The sequence below is a fragment of the Somniosus microcephalus genome, chromosome 15 (genome assembly GCF_052327205.1).
Source record: "Somniosus microcephalus isolate GS21.2 chromosome 15, FLI_Smic_1.0, whole genome shotgun sequence".
NCBI lineage: Eukaryota > Metazoa > Chordata > Chondrichthyes > Squaliformes > Somniosidae > Somniosus > Somniosus microcephalus.
The window spans coordinates 111469426-111475425 of record NC_141001.1 but is presented as its reverse complement, the minus strand read 5'-3'; the positions used below and the strand labels follow the sequence as shown (position 1 = coordinate 111475425).

The window sequence follows — 6000 nt, the reverse complement described above, 5'->3', positions numbered from 1 at the left end:
TCTTGCGCGCCGGCAGTTGAGCTCTGGGCTCCCGTGGAATTCCGCTCCGGGGCCTGCTCCAACTCCCGGCGCGCTGTGCTTGTGTGTCCCAGGGGCGTAGTTAGTGCGATGCGTCCCCTGGGATCACGTGAGCCATGGGCAGCCAATCAGAGGAGGGAAAAGCCCATTCATAAGATTGACAGGAAGACCTGTCTAAACTTATGAATATACAGGCCCCAAAATAACAGTAAACCTTCAAATAATTTTTTTTTTAAATCACACTTTTTTAAATAAACTATAAATTACATTAAATAACTATTTTAAACAATAATTTAAATTAAAAAAAAAATTTTTTTTATAAAAAAACGGGGCTAAAAATAAACTTACCTTGCTTTAAAGTATTTAAAAATAATAAACCTGTGCAAAAAATGTTTTAATTTTAATTAATTGACCACTTACCTTTTAAAATGCAGGCCTTGTGCCTGGTTTTTACATTTCTAAAATCTAAAGACTTACCCTCACGGAAAAACCTGTAAAAAAAACATAAGTTCAAAGCGCACGTGCAGACTCCCGCGTGCACGCGTTCGACCTCTGAACCCCTTCGTTCAGAGGAACGGAAGTGCCGGTTTCCCGCGCATGCGCAGTGCATGCAAGAAACCGGCACTTCCATCGGGTCCACGCGTAAGTACCCCGTGCGTACTCACGCATTGGGACCCAAATTTCTGGGCCAATACCTTACCTCCTGCCCTCATAACTTACTCCCTACCCATACCCCTTACCACTGGTCTCCCCTGCACTCTATCCTATACCTCCTATCCTTTATTTTTTTTTATTCGTTCATGGGATGTGGGCGTCGCTGGCAAGGCCAGCATTTATTGCCCATCCCTAATTGCCCTTGAGAAGATGGTAGTGAGCCTCCTTCTTGAACCGCTGCAGTCCGTGTGGTGAGGGTGCTGTTAGGGAGAGAGTTCCAGGGTTTTGACCCAGCGACGATTAAGGAGCAGCGATATATTTCCAATTCAGAATGGTGTGTGATTTGGAGGGGAACTTGGAGGTGGTGGTGTTCCCTAGCACCTACTGCCCATGTCCTTCTAGGTGGTAGAGGTCGCGGGTTTTATACACACCCCTATTCCATGCCTCGTATCTCCTGCCCCAACCCATATCATACCCCGCTTTCCTGCCTATATTACATACCCACTATCTTAAACCCCCTATGCCAAAGCTCCAACACCTGCTCCACCACACGCTCTATCCAATACCCCCTCCATTATTCCATATGTCCTTCTCTTAACCCCATTTCTTATCGCTAGCTCCCTATGCCATACCTCCTGCCGACTAATCCATACCCTCTAACCTCAACCCATGTTCCCAAAATCCATACTCCTGCCTCTTATCCCATACCCGGCCCCCTATCGTATACCCCCATCTCCTACTCAATGTCCCATACCCTCTGTCCTCTATCCTGTACCCACATCTCCTGCCCCATCCCATACCCACTCTCTCATATCCCTCATCATAGAATCATACAGCACAGAAGACCATTCGGCCCATTGTGCCTGTGCCAGTTCTTTAAAAGAGCTATCCAGTTAGTCCCAATTTCCAACTCTTCTCCCATAGCCCTATCCCATACCCACTATTCCCTATTCAATACCCCCTTGTCCCATACCCCATCCCCAATCACATACCCCCATCTCCTACCTTCATCCCATACTCTGTCCTCTATTCTCATATCCACTGTGCCATATCCCATCCCCCCATCCTCTATCCCATACCCCCAATCTCATACCCATTGTCCCCTAGCATACCCCCATCCCCTATCCCCTGTCCCCAATTCCATACCCCCATCCCCTATCTCATATTCACTGTCCCCATCTCATATTCCCTGTCCCCAACTCCATATCCCGTCCCCAATTCCATACACCCGTCCCCTATCTCACCCCATCCCCTACTCCCTATCCCATGCCCCGTCCCCCATCCCTAATCCCATAGCCGCTGTCCCAATCCCTAATCCAATACCCCCGTCCCCTATCCAATACCCCTAATCTCATACCCCCTGCCCCATCCCTAATCCCATACTCCTGTCCCCATCCCTAATCCCATAACCCCTGTCCCCATCTCTAATCCCATACCCCCTGTCCCCATCCCTAATCCCATACCCCGTCCCCATCCCTAATCCCATACCCCGTCCCCATCCCTAATCCCATACCCCCTGTCCCCATCCCTAATCCCATACCCCCTGTCCCCATCACTAATCCCATACCCCGTCCCCATCCCTAATCCCATACCCCGTCTCCCATCCCTAATCCCATACCCCCTGTCCCCATCCCTAATCCCATACCCCGTCTCCCATCCCTAATCCCATACCCCCTGTCCCCTATCCCTAATCCCATACCCCCTGTCCCCTATCCCTAATCCCATACCCCCTGTCCCCTATCCCTAATCCCATACCCCCTGTCCCTAATCCCATACCCCGTCCCCTATCCCTAATCCCATACCCCGTCCCCTATCCCTAATCCCATACCATACCCCCTGTCGCTGTCCCTAATCCCATACCCCCTGTCCCCTATCCCTAATCCCATACCCGCTATCCCAAAGCCCCGTCCCATACCCCCTGTCCCCTATCCCATACCCGCTATCCCAAAGCCCCTGTCCCATACCCACTGTCCCCATCCCTAATCCCATACCCGCTGTCCCAAAGCCCCTGTCCCTTGTCCCTGATTCCCACCCCCTGTTCCCAGCCTCTCTCTGTGAGCTAGCACACTGTCCGGCCTCTGATCTCCTTCACCGACACAGCGAGTGAGCTCGCGCCTCCGCCAACCGCCGGCCGTTCCACTGCGCGCGCCGCCGCCGCCGCCAACGGATTTTTGTTCAAAAATTAAAAAAAAACCAATAACGGGTCCGACGCTTTAAAGTTTCCCTTCCTGTGGCAGTGCGGTCCGAGCGGGCGGGTCGGTTGTCGGGAGCGTTCGAAGCCCCGCTCCCGAGTTCCTCCGAGCACAGCAGCATTCGAGGCCGGACACAGGAGGCCCGACAAAGGTGGGATGTTCACTGTGAGCAGCGCGGGGGAACTAGACTGCAGGCCAGGCGGGGAGAGTGAACAGTGAGCAAACATAACACACGGTAAAAGATCAAGTAACATCGCTTTGTGAAATGAGGCCCTGAAATTAAAAAAGGGAGACTTGCATTTCTGTAGCGCCTTTCACGCCCTCAGGACGTCTTAAAGCGCTTTACAGCCAATGAAGTACTTTATTTTGGAGTGTAGTCACTGTTGTTGTAATGTAGGAAACGCGGCAGCCAATTTGCACACAGCAAACCCCCACAAACAGCAATGTGATAATGACCGGATAATCTGTTTTTTAAGTGGTGTTGGTTGAGGGATAAATATTGGTCCAGGACACCGGGGAGAACTCCCCTGCTCTTCTTCGAAATAGCACCATAGGATCTTTTACATCCACCTGAGAGAGCAGACGGGGCCTCGGTTTAACGTCTCACTTTGAAGACGGCTCCTCCGACAGTGCAGCACTCCCTCAGCACTGCACTGGAGTGTCAGTCTAGATTTTTTGTGCTCAAGTCTCTGGAGTGGGACTTGAACCCACATCTTTCTGTGCCGGCGCCTGTATTTTTCTCGCCCCTCCAAGGTCCCACTGTGAAGTGCCGTCACTGTTTCTAAATGGCTAAATGTGGCAGTCACTTTGTGCACAGCAAAATCCTGCAAACGTAAGAACATAAGAATTAGGAGCAGGAGTAGGCTATATGGCCCCTCGAGCCTGCTCCGCCAGTCAATAAGATCATGGCTGATCTTCGACATTGTTGGAACCGTGGTTCAGTGGATATGCTATTATTAAATAATCACACGGATGCTGTACATTAACAAATAACAGGTCTTTGCTGGAGTAGGGTAGTCTCAAGACTGGGGTACAGAGGCATGCGCAAAGCTTATATACCGGTGTGGTCACTGCCGGTACTAATACAGGAACTGTAAAAGTAGTTCTGACTTAAAGGCACATACACTACATTTCCTCCCCTTTTAGATTAGTAATACCCCTAATATTCAAATAACAATTAACATTTCAACATGTACATTAAACAACAAAAGTCCATTTATAGATTCAGTCTTTGGGGCGGCTTCCTGACCCTTTCGGGATAGCGCCATTCCAGAGGTTCTTGTTCTTGGTGCAGAGGCGATTCTGACCCCTTTTCATCGGGTAGCTCATCGGGTTCCACTGCTACTGGGTCTGAAGTAGATGCTACCGGTATGTCGGGTTCATCCCCAGGTACTCGAGACATGACTGTAGTGTCCGTGTGTTGATAAAGACACTGAAGACAGGAGTTGGTTCATAGGTATTTACTAAGCAAAGTCTGGGGGGGGGGTTTTAAAGGATATACACAATACACAGGCTTATATAGCCCAAGTGGCAATTACCGGCATTACACACACCTGGGGCTCTTAAAGGCACATACACCACAATTCCTCCCCTTTTAGCTAACCAGTACATCATATTTTAAGTAATTATTAATTACATGTTATATGCAAAATAATATACATTGCTGTAATTAATTAATTATAAGTTAGTCTCTCAGGAGGCTTCCTGACTCGGTCCGGATAACGCCTCGGGGGTGTAGTAGTTTCTGGTGGTGTAGTAGGTTCTTCTGGCAAGGCTGATTTGGCTTGAATGCCAGTGTCGGGTTCACCGGGTTCCAGTATCACCGGATCGGAGGTAGATATGGGTATCTCTACTTCCTCGTTAGATGTATAGAGTGGTGGTGTAGGTTGTTCCTTTTCGGATGACTTTATGATTTGGTCAGCATGGCGCCTTATTATGCTTTCTCCGATGTCCACGGTATACATCAGTGGTCCTAGTCGTGTGCAGATAGTTCCAGGCTGCCATTTCTCGGTACGGTAGTCCCGGGCCAAAACTTGTTGACCTATCTGGAAGGTTCTAGTTGGCCTTTCATTCATGCCTTGAAACTGCCGGTTATCCACGTCCCTTCTGATGTTGGGCTTGACCAAATCCAGCCGGCATCTTAGGTTTCTGTTGAAGAACATCATGGCGGGAGTTTGGTTGGTAACCATATGTGTTGCATTCCTGTATGCGAATAAGAAGTTATCCACCTTGTGCTGAAGTTTTATGTCTTCATTACCCATGGCCTTTATGGCCTTCTTGAAGGTCTGGACAAATCTTTCAGCCAATCCATTGGTGGCGGGATGGTATGGGGCGGACGTGTAGTGCTTAACCCCATTGTTTTTTAAGAACTTTCTGAATTCTTCGGACACAAATTGCGGTCCATTATCAGAACAGATCTGTTCTGGTAGCCCATTCCTGGCAAATATGGTCCTTAATACTGTGATGGTTTTTTCCGTGGTGGTGGAGGACATCTTTATTACCTCCGGCCACTTGGAGTGTGCATCAACCGCGATTAAGAACATTGAGTCCATAAATGGACCAGCAAAGTCGATGTGTACCCTTTGCCAGGGAGCTGAGGGCCACTCCCATGGATGTAGAGGGGCTTGTGGTGGAGCGTTTTGGACCTTCTGGCATCCTAGGCAGCTCTTGGTCATTTCTTCGATGTCTCCATCGATACCTGGCCACCATACAAACGCCCTGGCTAGGTTCTTCATTTTCACTCCACCCAGATGCCCTTTGTGAAGCTCCTTTAGCACTTTATCCTGGAGTTTGGGTGGAATCACCACTCTGGATCCACACATCAAGGTTCCTCGGCACACTGACAGCTGTTCTCTTCTTTGCGAGAATGCTGGCAACAGTGGTTCGCCATGTGCTGGCCATCCCTTCACTGTTAAATCATAGACCCGTGAGAGAGTCGGGTCATTTCTTGTCTCCCTTTCAATGGCAGAATTTGTCACCGGTAGACATTCCACTATGGTAGAGTGGAATATCTCTACTGGGTCTACTGTTGGTGCCTCTTCTATCGTTGGCAACGGTAGGCGCGATAAACCGTCAGCATTCCCATGCTGTTTTGACCCTTTGTATTCTATGTTGTATTGGTGTGCCCCTAGAAAAA

General features: G+C 49.2%; 1 protein-coding gene across 5 annotated transcripts in view; it reads left to right on the top strand.

Annotated features, from left to right (window-relative positions):
- Positions 1 to 2761: 2761 nt before the first annotated feature.
- Positions 2762 to 6000, top strand: part of dnajc24 (DnaJ (Hsp40) homolog, subfamily C, member 24) — a 127402-nt gene continuing 124163 nt past the window's right edge. The window contains exon 1 of one of the 5 annotated variants that reach the window (XM_086008297.1): positions 2762 to 3015. The gene's annotated coding sequence lies outside the window, so the exon portion shown is untranslated. Of the gene's footprint in view, positions 3100 to 6000 lie in introns of all 5 variants that reach the window. The other 4 variants (XM_086008296.1, XM_086008292.1, XM_086008295.1 and 1 more) reach the window with 4 other exon arrangements.